At 48.7% G+C, this 15,473-nt stretch overlaps 1 protein-coding gene and 1 pseudogene across 1 annotated transcript in view; both read right to left on the bottom strand.

Annotated features, from left to right (window-relative positions):
- LOC147112884 (uncharacterized) overlaps positions 1 to 15,473 on the bottom strand; it is a 333,934-nt gene that overhangs the window by 246,545 nt on the left and 71,916 nt on the right. The gene's annotated exons all lie outside the window — the stretch shown is intronic.
- LOC147112886 (uncharacterized) lies at positions 1,895 to 2,704 on the bottom strand (annotated as a pseudogene).

The raw sequence follows: 15,473 nt of genomic DNA on the forward strand, positions 1-15,473 counted from the left end.
CATCACCCTTCCTCTAAAGACCTCCTCATCGAGGTCCTCATTTGAGTCCTGTGCAGCAGAAATCACGTGCAAATTCGCCTTCCGGGGAGATGGCCCCCGAGCTACCCTTTCTGCCGGTCTACCTGCAGCCCACTTGTCCCCAATGCCACACCCTGTGCAGATCCCACTATTATGCTAGCCTCTAAAGAATGCGTAGTGCCAGTAACTGAGCTGGTGCCTGCGGGTGAGACATGCAGTGACGCGGTGTGTTCTTCCTCCTCCTCTTCTCCCGCCTCGCTCTCTACCGTGCCCTCAGGGACAGGCTGCTCAGGTGCTTGCTGATTATCTGAAAGCATAAAGGCACAAGGGTCTGGTTAAGGTGAGGGGAGGGGGGCAGGAAGAGAGAAATGCATGCATACAGCATGATTCGCTGGAAAGTGCAAAATGCTTGTGGGGTGAAGGGGAAGTGGGATGTGAGAAGACGGTGTAGGAATGGACATACCGTTGTTGTCCCCAAGGGGGTCAACATCGCCGGTGGCCATGGAGCCCACCACCTGGCACCCAATGATTTGCAGCACTTGATTCTCCAGCGCAGACACTGGTTCAGTGTCGGCTTGTCCCCTGCCTGTGCGCTCTTACTCCCCTCTGTTGTGAGCCACCTTGGCCTGCAAGAGAGAGGAAAGTGTGTGAGTGAGTGGAGCTATAGAAACATAGAAGATAGGAGCAGAAGTAGACCATTCGGCCCCTCGAGCCTGCTCCGCCATTCAATGAGATCATGGCTGATCATGTGTTTGGGTGATGTGCCTGCCAGAGTTGAATAGCTGTCATTGTGTGCAAGGTGTGAGATGCGGGTGTGAATGTTGGTAGGTAGAGATTGTTGGTGGGTGAGTTCTGGGATGTGGTGCTTTGGGCAGTGTGTGAAGATTGTGGTACAGATGGTGGTGTGTAGCATTTGTTGAAGCATTCACTCACCCTGACCACCCGAGTGAGGTTGTTAAATTTCTTCCTGCACTGTGCGTGGGTCCTGGGGATCACAGTGCTGCCTGAGATGTGCTGCGTTACCTCCCTCCACATGGTGTGGAAGGCTTGTGACGCGGGTCACCTGCCACTTGCCGGGTAGAGCACCGCCCTCCGTCTCTCCACAGCGAAAACCAATGCCTCCAATGCTTCACCGCAGAATCTGCGGGCTCTCTCCCTGGGGTGTGGGAACAGCAGACCTGGCTCAGTCCTCCGGCACCTTCTCCTTCTGCTTGCAGAGGCAACTGCACAGCCAGTAATGCTGAGAATGAGATGCTGCAGTATCAATGAACCTCCCCTTTAAATACTGAAAAAAGCCTGTGACAATGATGAGTTGCAATTAGACTGCACCCAATATTAGTCCACCGTGTAACGCCAATGAGCTTGGGTTTTAAGACTTGATTTAGGGCTCCAATCATATTATTGAGCAGGGCGCTAATTCTCCAACTTTTCTACTGACACCGCCCATTCCTTGGCTATAACAAATTTCTAGGCCAATATTGAAATCATTCAGCCAGCTTCTATATCGAAGACATACTGACAATGCAGACTCAAAAGCTACTAAAAAAAACAATGCAGACCAAAGTGCCAAATGTGATAAAGGTGATTTGCAATACAACAATTGCCATCCAGTCATTTCTCACTCAATTGTCAACCCATAGTGCGTTTCTTATTTAAAGGTTTCCTAACATTACAACAGTGATCAAAAAGTATTTCATTGGCTGTAAAGTGCTTTGGGACATCCTGAGGTTGTGAAAGATGTTACGTAAATGCAAGTCTTTCTTTTCTTTTTACCTCTATGATTCCTATGATGTGCTCCCCTAGAAGCCTCAGCAAAGCTGGTGGTGGGCTGATGTTACTCGTATGGGGACTCTTGAGGTGCTCGTGGTCAGTGACTTCAGGGTGCTTGAGCCTGTGAGGACCTGGCTGCAGACTGCAGCATCTCAGCCGCTGCCGGGGAAGTCTGGCCCAACTGACTTGCTGGCAGCATGACGGGTATTGGTTGAGGTGGTGGCAAAGCATCAGACCTCCTGAGAGTGGGCAACGGGTACTGTTCCCATCTCGCCACTGCCACTCCTGTGGAGCTGGGGTCATCACAGTCACAAATCTGTGGGAGGGCAGACTGCAGAAGATGAATGACTCCGTTAAAGCCCCTATCCTATTGCTCCACCAATTTCTCCCTGGCGGATGTCTGTCTCTGTGAGGTGGAGCAAAGGTTTCAGCCCAGAGACTGCGTGGCAGCCAGTTGAGCTTCCACCAAAGCTGCAAAGGCTGGAGACATTGACTCCCTTTGTGAGGGCCAGACTACAGCCTCCCTGGAGGTGGCCACACTCTGCAAGGTACACTGCAGTGTGCTGTTGCTATGCAAGATGACACCCCACAGGCTGGAAGTGAACTCCTCCACACTTTCAGCCATAGTGCTGAAACTCCTCGTCAGGCCTTCCAATACCTGGTATAACTTCTGTGAGAGGCAAGCAGTTTTCTTTTCATGGCTGAGCACCGGAAGTCCTCATCTGTGTCCTGCTCAGCAGAGCTGGGAGAGGACCGCCCTCTGGTGAGCTCTCTCCTGGGCTGTCCCTGCCAGTAGTAGCTCCTGCTGCTCACTCGTGCTGGGTATTTCATCACCCCATTGCTTTACTATCCAACCCACACAGCGTGCCAATGTCTGTGCTGCTGTTTGGGAGGGAAGGAACGCCTGAATGTGCATCTTCAAGAGGATTGTTCTCCTCTGAGGTGACTTCTTCATGAAGCACTTGCTGCTAAAAAAGACTTAGAGGAAAGAGAAAAGGGACAGTGTTCGGATGGCACTGAGAGGCTGGAGATTAGCAGGTGACACTTTTGAGAATGTAGCTTGAAGTTGTGAATGTTGCTGAATTTGTAGCTGAGGTGAATGAAGATATGCTGACACCCTGCTCAGATAAACCGCACGCCTCATATTCCCAGATGCTCAGGGCTCTACCTGGGCCAGTAACATTCAGGGCTTCATGCTCCACTTCGGTGATTGCTATGATGCTGTGTACTCCTCCCGTGGTTTTGCTCCTTTCCCTCGCATTATGTGCTGTCTTGTCCTGCAGAAAGAGAGGGCGAGAGTTAGTGAGTGGCTGTTGAAAAGGTAAATGGAGATGTGTAGGGCTTATGCACACGGTGAGTACTGGAGAAGAAGCAACATGGAATGATGATGAGGAGCTGATGTATGTAAAGCCAAATGTGTGCAATGTGAAGCGATGAGGGTGTGTTGTGAGGAGTTGATGTTTGTGCAAGTGCTAGGGTGTGAGAAGAGAATGGTGTTAGTGTGTGGTGTGAAGAGAGGAAAGGAAGAGATGAGTGGTTGGAATGAGAGTGAGGTGTGGTAGTGTGGCCTTGTGATTGTATGTTGAAGGATGTGATGGAGGGGAGAGAATTGTTGAGAGTGTTGTGGGAGGGGGTGAAAGGAGTGTTGTCAGATGTTGTTGAGAGAGATGAAGAGCTGTACTCACCCTTGCTGCTCTTGAGGTTATTGAACCCCTTCCTACACTGAAGCCAGGTTCTGGGGGTGATACTCCTGGCACTGGCCCAGTCAGCCACCTCTATCCAGGCCTGCTGAATAGTGACCCCAGGGATGCTCCTGCGGATGCTGGGGAACAGGACCTCCCTCCTTGCCCTAACCTCCTCCATGAAGATCTCCAGGGAGTCATCAGAAAACCTGGGAGAAGCTCTGTGACTCCGTAATCCAAGAAGAATTGTGCACAGTCTTGGAATGCAATCTGTCTTCAGCGAATGCAACCTCGCTTTAAGTAGGCCTCGGGAGATCCGTTGGAAATTGCGTGCACAAAGTTTCCCAACACGATAGGTTGAGCAGCCCATCAATCATACTGAGATGAGGCCCGGGCGTTTAAATTGCTCGGGCCTCATGCTGACAATGTCTTTGGGGCTTTCCACTCACCCCGCCGTTGCCCGCCTGCCCGATTTGCACTCCGAGTTAAAATCGGGGCTCAGATATCTTTAACTTCCCCCATTTTGAAAATCCTCTTAACAGTGCTGACAAACATTTTTTCCACTGAGTTTCTCCCCAAAACAGGACATGTTGCCTCCGTGAGTCATGGAGCGAGGAGCAAGTTTTAGCTCTGTGACTCGGTATTAATAGAAAACAATGTAAAACAGCTTGTATATTTGGAGGTGAGACACGTTTGAAACGGAGGATGTAATAATGCATTTTACTTCCCTTAAAGGGCTGCAGCCATAATTTAAAGGGAAGGGCCATTTAAAGGAAGTGGCTACATAAAGCAAAGAAAATGGCTTTAGCTTTTCGAAAGGCTGAAACATGGGAATAGAAGAACTGATAGACAAGAAAAGACCAAGGTCCATCTCGTTCATCTTCTACCATCCTGGTAATGTCATGATAAAACAATAATGAAGTTGTGACTAATCACGGCAATCAATCCCTATCAATTGGTTCAAATAGGCCCAGACACGAGGCGAGGAAAACCCCAGGGGTGGAGAGCTTTGGGAAGCATAGATCCAAAGTCACCTGCTCCTCCCAGCATGCTACACTTGCCACATGTTATGTCTCAAATTACTCATATACTGCATCCCAAAATGTTATTTTATGAAAGAAATATATTTAATTTGCATCTGAATGAATCAATACTAACTGCTTTACTTTCTCCATAGGGAGCCTGTTCCATTGATTGACCAACCACTCACTGGACGCATTGAAATGTATTTTTCAGCCTTTCAAAGGCTGTCTGGGGCAGAAAAAGTGGCTGGCAAAACCCAAGGAAGGTAAAATAAATATGAAGGCATGGAACGGAGTATCTGACCAAGTGATGAAGCAGTGCCACACATCCAAACTGCTATTTGATGGCTGCCAAAGTGAGTGTGAGCTGGATGTGATGGCTATCCTATTTGATACTCCATAGCACCCTCCCCAGAGGAGAGCAGTACAGTATGCCTGACAGGAGGTGGCAACCAGGGTCAACACTGTATGCACCACTCAATGGGGGAAAAATTGGGTTGCTTTGCACCTCCCGTTAGCACCCCCGGGGGGCAAAACTCCTAGCGCCCGGGTGTGGCGTCGCTAACACCTCCTGCGAAATTCAGCGGGAGGTTAGCGGCGGTGGTAGCGCCCCGCACCGCCAGCGATGATGTCATCACCATGCGCAGTGTGCCGCTCGCACCCCAGCCATGAAGTTCGGTTGTGCCCCCTGACCAATCTCCGGTCGATATGTCCGACAGGGTCAAGGTGGCGTTTTTGTAGCGGCAGTGGCGCAAGTTAAAGGGCAGGTGTCAGGTGGCCATTTCTTTTGGGCCGACTGCCAGCACCTGCCCCCTTCCTCTTTTTTCTTCGGGGTGCCGGCCACGATAGCTCAGCTCGGCACTCCTCTTGAGTGCTGGGCTGTTTTCCTGGCACTCCGCTCCCTGGTGGTCCAGCAGGGCCCCGGTGTGTGCAATGCTAGGCCCCTCCCCTTTAACCGGGGGGGGGGGGTGGCCTGCAGGACCGCGGCATTATGTGCCGACGCATGTGGCGCTGTTGCCCGTAGTGCCGCAATATTCACTTGTAGCGCCCCAAGAAGGAGGGGGAGCGCTTCCAGTGGCGCCCCGTCTCCTGCTTGGGGTTACGGCGCAGGAGTGCTAACTTTCTCGGGGCACTAAAAGCAGCTAAATAAAATGACCAAAAAAACCTTTTACCAGGTAGATGTAATGCACAACACAAATTTTTGACTATCAACCTGCTATATATTTACTTTAAGTCCATGGAAAACCCTGAGACCACCTTAAAGCCTTTTCACTGCTCATTGTGCATGCCCATTGTTTAGAAGGACAGGCATATTACAACTTGGCACATTCAATTCAATTACCGACATAAAGGGTGGACCGCAGGATGACCACATTTCTGCCATCAACGATTATTTACTTTTGGGAAATGTAGCAGTGCGGTAACATCGGGCAGTTGTGCCACGCTCCTATTTGTTATGTGTGTGGACAGCGAGTTCTGTGCGGAAGCAAAAACATTGAGGAGGGAGGTGGCTTTGACTGCCGCTGCCAGTGCTTTCGTATGCCCCCTATTTTTTCAGCTCTTGCTATTCTGCTGAAGAATTGGAAACGTTTCGATTATAGTCAGCTCTCCGGTGAATTAGCAGGCAACACTCGGCTATTGTCAGGTTCCACGTAAACATTTTGTATTGGGAGGAGAAAAAAAATCTCAATTTAAAAGAATAAAGTATCTTTCTTAAGAATGCAACAGAAATTAATATTAACAAGATATGGAAAATGAAGCTTCCCTGAAGTTCACCCCAGATGGGCAAAGGGGGCACCCAGCACAATCCCATGCTAAGCAGACAAGATTATAGTCCTAGACTTCATTTAAATGCATTGTAATATTTAAGTTAGCTATGGCTCATTTTCGGTGAAGCCGCCTATCTAAAAGACATGGCAGATGATTGCACACAGCGCTAAAATGACACTGCAGCAGCCAAATGACTCTGAGCCAAGTTTTTCTGCCCCCCAGCCCTTGTTCCTGTCATCAGCCAACAACCATCAGCCATAGCAACTGGAAAGAACACCTTAGTACTGTCAATACATTCTAATATGCAACAAAACGGAGAGGTGAATGTAATTCTTCATTCCCACCAAGGAAATTTCCAAGAGACAGAATTGTTGGAGAAAATCAAGGCAGATACAATTCTCATGACAGATTAAGGGGTGTTAAAATCCCTTCCACATTTGTAACAGTCCTTATTAATTCAAAAATCAAGAACTTTTGTTTAATGTATTATGCATGAATGGAATGCTCCATGAGCAGGCGTGGAACACAGAAAGACCTTAATAACTCATTTCTGAACATCTTCCATTAGTTATGAGATCTTCTTTAATTCAGAAATACATTGGTTATTACTGATTAATGGAATAATTCACAGCTTTTTGTATGTAGCAGGTGGCATAACAGGGTCCAGCCAGAAGCGATGGTAATGACAGCAAATGTCTTTGAATACGACCCCCTGGCGTGGTGTTGAAAGCACAGGAGGACTATGAATAATTACCATGGGGTGCTAATGAGCAAGTCATAGGTTACCCCACAGCTCAATTTATCTTCCAGCAGCCCCGATTCGGCAATTAGTGATGGAGTCTTTGAATGGCTGCATACAAGGGACAAAGTTCCAGGTAACAGTATTGGCTGGGTCTGAGCGCAGACAAGAGAGGCATTGTGTGAAGCTCTAGCTCTCCCACTGATATTCTGTACGTGCTTTTTTGGACTGAGGCGCAGCTGCAGCTGCCCATGAGTTCTTGGCACAAACGTGGAGGCAAGCAGCTTCCATGGTGTTACTCCAAGCATTATCTTGTGTAGGGTGAATGCTGGCATGGCACATGCCATTGTTAGCAAATTAATTGATCTTTCTACTGTAGGAAGGTGCTTCTAATGATGATGACAACATTGCAAAATTTCTTTATACTTTGGTCGCCTCTGGCCTCCCGTCCACACCCTCCATAAAGTCCAACTTGTTCAAAGCTCAGCTGCCCATCAAGTCATGTTTGACCATAACTCCCATCCTAGCTGGCCTGGATTAGCTCCCTTTCGCTAACGCACTGAATTTAAATCCTCAGCCTCACCTACAAATGACCTCACCCCACCTTTATCTAAGCAACCTCCTTGGGAACAAGTGTGCAACCTCGGTACCAGCGCAACCAGCCACACTTCAGAAAAACTGACAATGCTGGAATTACTGCACCTTGCAGAGCTGGTCAATCCTTCACCATGTCTCATATTTCATGCCAGTACACAATGCCATGTTGCACGGCTCCCACACTTAGTGGGAAAGAGAAATTTGTCGGTGTCTAGTGCTGGCAAGTACATCCCAGTTCGCAGATAACTGGCCCGGGTGTGAGTGAGCATCTCCGGCCTCTGCTCTGCTGCTGTTCGTCAGCGAATTCTACACGCGAGCTGTTGCATGCCACAAATTTATCAAGCTGCTATATATTTACTGTCAGCCCATGGAAAGCCCCGAGACAACCATAAAGCTTTCTCATTATTTACTGTGTATGCTCATGGTTCAGAACGACATGCACGCAGGCTGCATGTTACAACTTGGCACATTCACGTTTTCAAAGGGTGTTACACATAAAATCATTGCAGCACAGCCTGGATGGGGCGGGGCAGTTAAAATTGACCCTGTAGCAACAGTTTAGATTATGACTTTAAATCCTGGAGCAAGACTTGAGCCTTCACCCTTTTACCTCAGAATAGAATGCTAGCAAATGGTCCAACGTGATGCATTGGAGTGTTTCGACCTGCAACACGGCCTAAAATCATTTGCACCAGAAAGTATATAATGGCTTTAATGATAGTGCGTACAATATTAGGTCAATAATCTGGCCCACCATAGTTCCTTCTGTCTGTCTATTTGGGCTCTATATAGTCTACTGTAAGAGTAATGATAACTGCACAGAATTTTATTCATCTGTTACCGTTCTCATATCAGTTAGTAAGTAATCAGATGGCATGCATTTATTAAGCCTGAGCTTTGCCTTGTTTCCACTGATCTACTGATTTAGTGGCGATAATGAAGCCAAATGTCTGCATTTATCAGGGGTTTTATCACACCAGTGGATATTTTAGCACTTGGCTTTGCCTTGCTGTGATAAAACCTTAATGCACACAGCTCGCTGTTCATTATTTCCTAAAGGTACACAGTGTTCAATGTTCTTGTTAGATCTCATCCCGGTTCACTGATCAGTTGGTAAAAATCAATAACCATTTGAAACTCATGACTTTAACATTGTCTGAGCCTCCAACTGCAGAGATTCAAGGCAGAGTTTCAGCTTACACTGAAAGAGGCACGTTGGCAGTAGGGGCATATAAGGACAGAATGAAACGTCTAAAATTGATGGCCCACGTGTGTACTCCAGGAGCTTTACAGTTGCTTATATGAGTGACCAAACTAAGCAGCTTCCTCCATTTATTACAACGAGCTTTCTTACATCACAAAACACACCATCAATTTGCAAATGCTTGTAGTCCGATAACAAATATATTTGACTAGTAGCTGCCCTGAGTGGCCAGCATTCTCCTGGAGCTGTAACAGAACATAGAGAAGTTATGTTGAACCTTTATAAAGTGCTGGTTAGGCCACAACTGGAGTATTGCGTCCAGTTCTGGTCACCACACTTTAGGAAGGATGTGAAGGCCCTTGAGAGGGTGCAGAGGAGATTTACCAGAATGGTTCCGGGGATGAGGGATCTTAGCTACAAGGACAGGTTGGAGAAGCTTGATTTGTTTAGAGCAAAGGAGGTTGAGGGGTGATTTGATAGAGGTGTACAAGATTATGACGGGTTTGGATAGGCTAGACGGGGAAAGGCTGTTCCACTAGCTGATGGTACAAGGACTAGGGGACAAAGATTTAAGATTTTGGGAAAGAGATACAGGGGGATGTGAGGAAAAACTTTTTTACACAGAGTGGTGATGACCTGGAACTCGCTGCCGACGGAAGTGGTGGAAGCAGAGTCACTCAATGTTTTCAAGGGGAGACTGGATAGGCACTTGTGGGAAATAAACTTGCAGGGCAATGGGACTGACTAGATTGCTCTACAGAGAGCCGGCATGGACTCGGTGGGCTGAATGGCCTCCTTCTGTGCCGCATGACTCTATGAATTGGACATGGACATTGGCGTGTCAGGGAAGAGAGAGATGCAGAATCTCACCCTCTGCTTTTTGCTCCCTAGCAGGGTGCCTGTTCTCTGCTCCCTAGCAGGGTGCCTGTTCTCTGCTCCCTAGCAGGGTGCCTGTTCTCTGCTCCCTAGCAGGGTGCCTGTTCTCTGCTCCCTAGCAGGGTGCCTGTTCTCTGCTCCCTAGCAGGGTGCCTGTTCTCTGCTCCCTAGCAGGGTGCCTGTTCTCTGCTCCCTAGCAGGGTGCCTGTTCTCTGCTCAGCAACTCTGCATGATAGCACAGCTGAGATCACTAACTTGTGTGGAAAACCATGGCCACTTGCGCCACTGAGGCCTTATCACTCTGTGGAACATAGGAACAGAAGAAGGCCTTTCAGCCCCTTGGGCATGTGACACCCTAATCGACGCTCCCTCTTCCCCTGGCCGCACCCGCCCCCCCACCCCCCGCTTATAATTTCTTCCCCTTTTCGCCTCTCCTGAAAATAGTGATTTGCCCTTGGGTTGAGTTCCACCATCAGCAGCAGTCCTCAAGGCTCCCAGAGGCCCCGTCTGCTCTCTCGGGTGGACGTAAAAGATCCCATGGCACTATTTTGAAGAAGAGTGGGGGAGTTATCCCCGGTGTCCTGGCCATTATTTATCCCTCAATCAACATCACTAAAAACCGATTATCTGGTCATTATCACATTGCTGTTTGTGGGAGCTTGCTGTGCGCAAATTGGCTGTCACATTTCCTGCATTAGAACAGTGACTACACTTCAAAAAGTACTTCACTGGCTGTAAAGCACTTTAGGATGTCCTGAGAACGTGAAAGGCGCTATATCAATGCAAGTTCCTTCTTTTCTTTTTCTCAAGTGGCTATTCTTCATGAGTGGAACTGGACAGTAAAAAAACTACATGCGGTCACATCAGAAACCCATGCTGTCTTTGACCAACTCCCACATGTGCCCCTTTAGCAGGGGATCATTGGATATTGATTAGGAATCCCAGGTGTATTTCCCACTCCTTCACCAAGGCCAATTACCGCAGCCCGACTGACACCCCAGATGAGTTCAGCTAATCTGTACAATGCATTGAATGTGGGTCCTCCTTGATTTGTATGGCTAAGTACGATACGAAACATGGTACATTTAGCTGACACCATTTTAATGATAAACACCTGCAGCACAACAAAAGATTCCTTTAAAATGGGTACTTTTCCGGCCTTGCGCCTTCTTAGCCAAATGTGTGAACTGTGGTCTTCTCTGACACCCAGTGGCTGAATGCAGCACTGCAGCACAGTCACAGTTCGCTTTTTCCCCCAGATCCCTGAATAGGGGGAATCTTAACTCTCCCCGATCAGTGGGAAGGGGGCAAGGGAACAGGTCAAAATGGAGCTGCTCCATTTCCCGTCCCGTTCCCGCTGGTTCCCCATTTTAACGCTGTTGGTTTTTGCCGGAGGCGGAGGCTCCCACCAGAGTTTGGTGGGAGCTTCATTATTAAATATAAATTCGGGTCCCGTGGAATTTTAACCAGCTCCTGAGCAGGGAGCCAGCCGCAGGCTGCCAGGTAAAGCTGTCGGGAAGTTAGTGAGGTCCTCTAAGGTAAGTTACGAAACCTTCCTTAGTGGGGCCAGGAGGAGTGGGTGTGCTCTCTGCTGCCCTGCCCGGGCTTCGCCCCTCCTCAGCCACGAGACCCTCGCAACAAACCCCTCCCAGAATCACTTTGCTGCCAGCAACCTTCCCTTGGTTTTGGCAGATGCACTCCGGCCCCCCCACCCCCTGGTCAGCTACCTGTCGCTTTCCATCCAAAACGGGCTAGCAGAATTCAAATGAGGCCCGGCAGTTAAAATCTTGGACACTCCAGGATGTTTAGATCTAATCGGGACCTTCTGCCTGCTGATCTCCAAGGGGACGGGCGTACATCTGGGTGCCCTGGGCCCTGTTAATAGTCCAGGTCAGGATATCATCGCTTCTGGGCCTGGGCAGGAGAGGGACACTTCAGGCTCACCCCTTCTATCCAACATCAGGGCACGGAGATGGGGATCAGGAACGTCTACCCTGTGCACTCATAAACAGAGAGCTGTCGAATCCAAGCTGGTTCTGAATGTGCGATTCCATGGAGACCTACGCATGATTTTGTCTCCAATCTAACACCCGGAGACAACACAACATTTCAATACACATTGGGGTCTCAATTTATACCAGGGGATGCAGCTGTGGGTATAAATCATGCACAGCCACGTTATACTGGCCCTAGTGGCTTCCTCCAAAATTTGGGGTACCACAACTACAATAATTTTCATTTATTTAGCGCTGTCTGTGTCTTTTTTTCTTCTCTCCCACATGGCAGCTGTCTTTCATTCTGCCAGCGTAATTCACACTTCATCTAGAGCCATCCTTTGTTTCTTAACCTGTCCCATTACTGTAATGTATATACCTTTAAGGGGGGAACTATCTTTTACAGCTCATGTATACTGCAGTACCGGCAGTGACCACACCTGTATATAGCACTGAGTAGTTATCTGTACAGATCAGTTCCAGTGTGAGCCACGTTGAGTAAACACCTGTTGTACCGTTCTCCTGCAGTCTGTGTCTTATTATACACAGACACAACATTGGCGAGAAGGCAAGTTCGAACCTACCTGCAACTCTGCATCACCTCCCAGGGATTCATTCCTGGAGATCAGTGGATTGGAGGTCAAGGCCAGAGACTCGGGCGTCAACCACGGGCAACCGCCCAGTCATCCAGCAGAGACTCGAGAATTGCGGGGGAGGCTGTCGAGAGCCAGGCTTGGCTTTCCAGTCGAGGTGTCCAGCGAAACGGGCTGGCAACAGGTAGTGCGCAGACCCTTCCCGGACAGCGGCGGGCTAGAGCCCGACCGAGCGGCACAGCAAAGGGCCGAGCAGCGTTGACGGGGGAGAGAGAGAGAGGGCAGAGCGCACAGGACGCAGCCAGTGTTCAAGGGCCGAGCAGCGTCGAAGAGAGGGAGAGAGAGACGCGCAGAAACCAGCGAGGCGCCGCCATTGCCACGAGGACCGCCGAGAGCGGCGTTGGCAGCAGCGCAGGAGAAGCGCGCGAAACCTACAGGGCGCCGCCATTGCCACGAGAACTGCCGGGAGCGGCGTTGGCAGCAGCGGGGGAGGAAGGAAAGCGCGGGAGACGCCAGTTTAAGCCATTGGGAGACGCCATTTTAAACCACACCCAAAATGCCGAAGAGTGGCAGTATCACCGCATTTGACAATGAAGTCGAAGATTGGACTACATATGTCGAACGAATAGAGGTATACTGCAAGGCAAATGAGGTGTCAGATGACAAGAAAGCGTCGGTATTGTTAAATTTAATGGGTGCAAAGACGTATGGTTTATTACGAAATCTAGTAACCCCAACGAAGCCAATGGAAAAGAGTTTTGAAGACATAGTAACGATACTACAGGAACATTTAAACCCCACACCGCTGCTGATAGCAGAAAGATTCAAGTTTCACAAACGGAACCAGCATAAGGATGAAAGCAATGCTGATTATTTAACAGAACTGCGCAAACTATCGAAACACTGCCAGTTTGGAGCGGGACTGGCAGATACCTTAAGGGACAAGTTTGCGTGTGGGCTTCAAAGTGAAGGAACCCAGAAACGGCTTTTATCTGAAAAGGACCTTACGCTGGAAAAGGCTTTCAGCATTGCGGTATCATATGAAGCAGCAGCACGGGGCGCTGCAGAGATACAACAGAGACCGCAAGAATATGGCACAAACGAAATGTCATATGGAACAGAGAAGTGCTATCGCTGCGGCAGAACAACACACGACCAGAATGATTGCTGGTTCAAAGACAAAGTGTGCAGACAGTGTGAAAAAGTAGGACACATAGCACGAGTCTGCAGGTCGGGAAAGAAAACCAGCAATAAGAAACCTACCAAAGAAAAGTACAAGAAGGTACATAAGATGACGGAGAATAGTTCAGATGAACAAAAGAGTGATAACGACTCCGAAAGCAGGGAACTGAGTTGTCTGAAACTACATAATGTGGTCACAACGGAGGATCACCGAACCATTTGGGGCACTCTCAAGATAGCAGGAGTCCAGGTAAAGATGGAATTGGACACAGGATCAGCCCTAACAGTCATAAACTGACGGGACTACGAGCGGCTATTCTCACACATACCCTTGAGAGACACAAAAATTATTTTGAAGACGTACACGGGGCAAAATGTCTACCCCAAAGGAAAAATAAGGGTGACCGTTATATATAACGGTAAGGAAACACCAAAACTAGACCTGTATGTATTACATGATGGAGGACCACCATTACTGGGAACGTGAATGGATCCGGAAAATACAACTGGATTGGCATTCCATACAGGCACTGACTGTGGCTGACAAAAAGGATGACGACGTCACATCTGGGCAACTGTCAAAGATCCTAACTGACGCAAAAGAAGTGTTTCAGCAAGGACTCGGAACACTAAAAGGCATGACAGCGATGATTAAAATTGAAGAAAACGCAAGCCCAAAATTTTTTAAGGCCAGACCGGTACCTTATGCGATCCGCCCAGCCGTTGAAGCAGAGCTGGAGAGTCTGGAACGTTCAGGTGTACTGTCCAAGGTAGACTGGAGCGAGTGGGCTACACCCATCGTCCCTGTGATGAAAAAGTCGTTGAGCAGCATGCCTGGGGAACCAAGGAAGGTTTGCATCTGTGGGGACTTTAAGGTAACAGTGAACCCGGTCCTTCACACCGTACAATATCCACTTCCGCGGATTGAAGATATTTTCGCCTCGCTATCTGGAGGGAACCGCTTCACTAAGATTGATCTGGCCCAGGCATATCTGCAAATGGAGGTAGAAGAAGCATCAAAAAAATACCTCACAATCAACACCCATAAAGGTCTCTACCAATACAACCGGCTGGTATTCGGGGTAGCATCAGCTCCGGCTATTTGGCAGAGGGCAATGGAACAAGTCCTGCAAGGGATCCCAGGGACCCAGTGTTATTTGGACGACATCCTGGTCACAGGCGAAAATGACAGTGATCACCTTGCCAACCTGGAGCAAGTGCTCACTAGATTGCAGGTATATGGGCTCCGAGCTAACCACCCCAAATGCGAGTTTTTTAGAAAACAGATCTCGTATTGTGGCCACGTTATCGATAAAGAGGGGTTACATAAGTCCCCAGAGAAGATTGAGGCAGTAGTCAAGGCTCCAGCACCGGAAAATGTGTCACAACTGAGGTCGTTCCTCAGGCTGGTAAACTACTACCATAAGTTCTTGCCAAATTTGTCTACAATACTACACCCACTGAACACCCTACTGCAAACTAGGGTGCCATGGAAGTGGAGTGACGAATGTAGACGAGCTTTCCAGAAGAGCAAAACACTAATCACATCGAAAGAGGTATTGGCCCATTACAACCCAGCATTACCAATTTGGTTGGTATGTGATGCGTCACCCTACGGCATTGGAGCGGTGCTGTCGCACAAATTCTCAGACGGCTCAGAGAGGCCAATAGCCTTTGCGTCACAATCACTAACCTCAGCCGAGCGTAACTACGCCCAGATTGACAGGGAGGCCCTCAGCCTAGTGTGGGGAGTGAAAAAGTTCAATCACTATCTGCACGGGCAGAAATTCACCTTGCTGACTGATCACCAGCCTCTTGTCTCCATTTTTAATTCGAAGAAGGGCGTTCCGGTGATGACTGCGCAACGACTACAAAGATGGTCACTTTTTCTAGGGGCGCACCACTATGAGATTGAATATAAGGGCACGAAACAGCATGGAAATGCTGATGGGCTATCACGCCTGCCACTGCCTACTGCGGAGGAAGCACCAGCAGTGGATCCTGTCGAAATATTCCATTCGACTAT

The sequence above is a fragment of the Somniosus microcephalus genome, chromosome 9 (genome assembly GCF_052327205.1).
Source record: "Somniosus microcephalus isolate GS21.2 chromosome 9, FLI_Smic_1.0, whole genome shotgun sequence".
NCBI classification, from domain to species: Eukaryota; Metazoa; Chordata; class Chondrichthyes; order Squaliformes; family Somniosidae; genus Somniosus; species Somniosus microcephalus.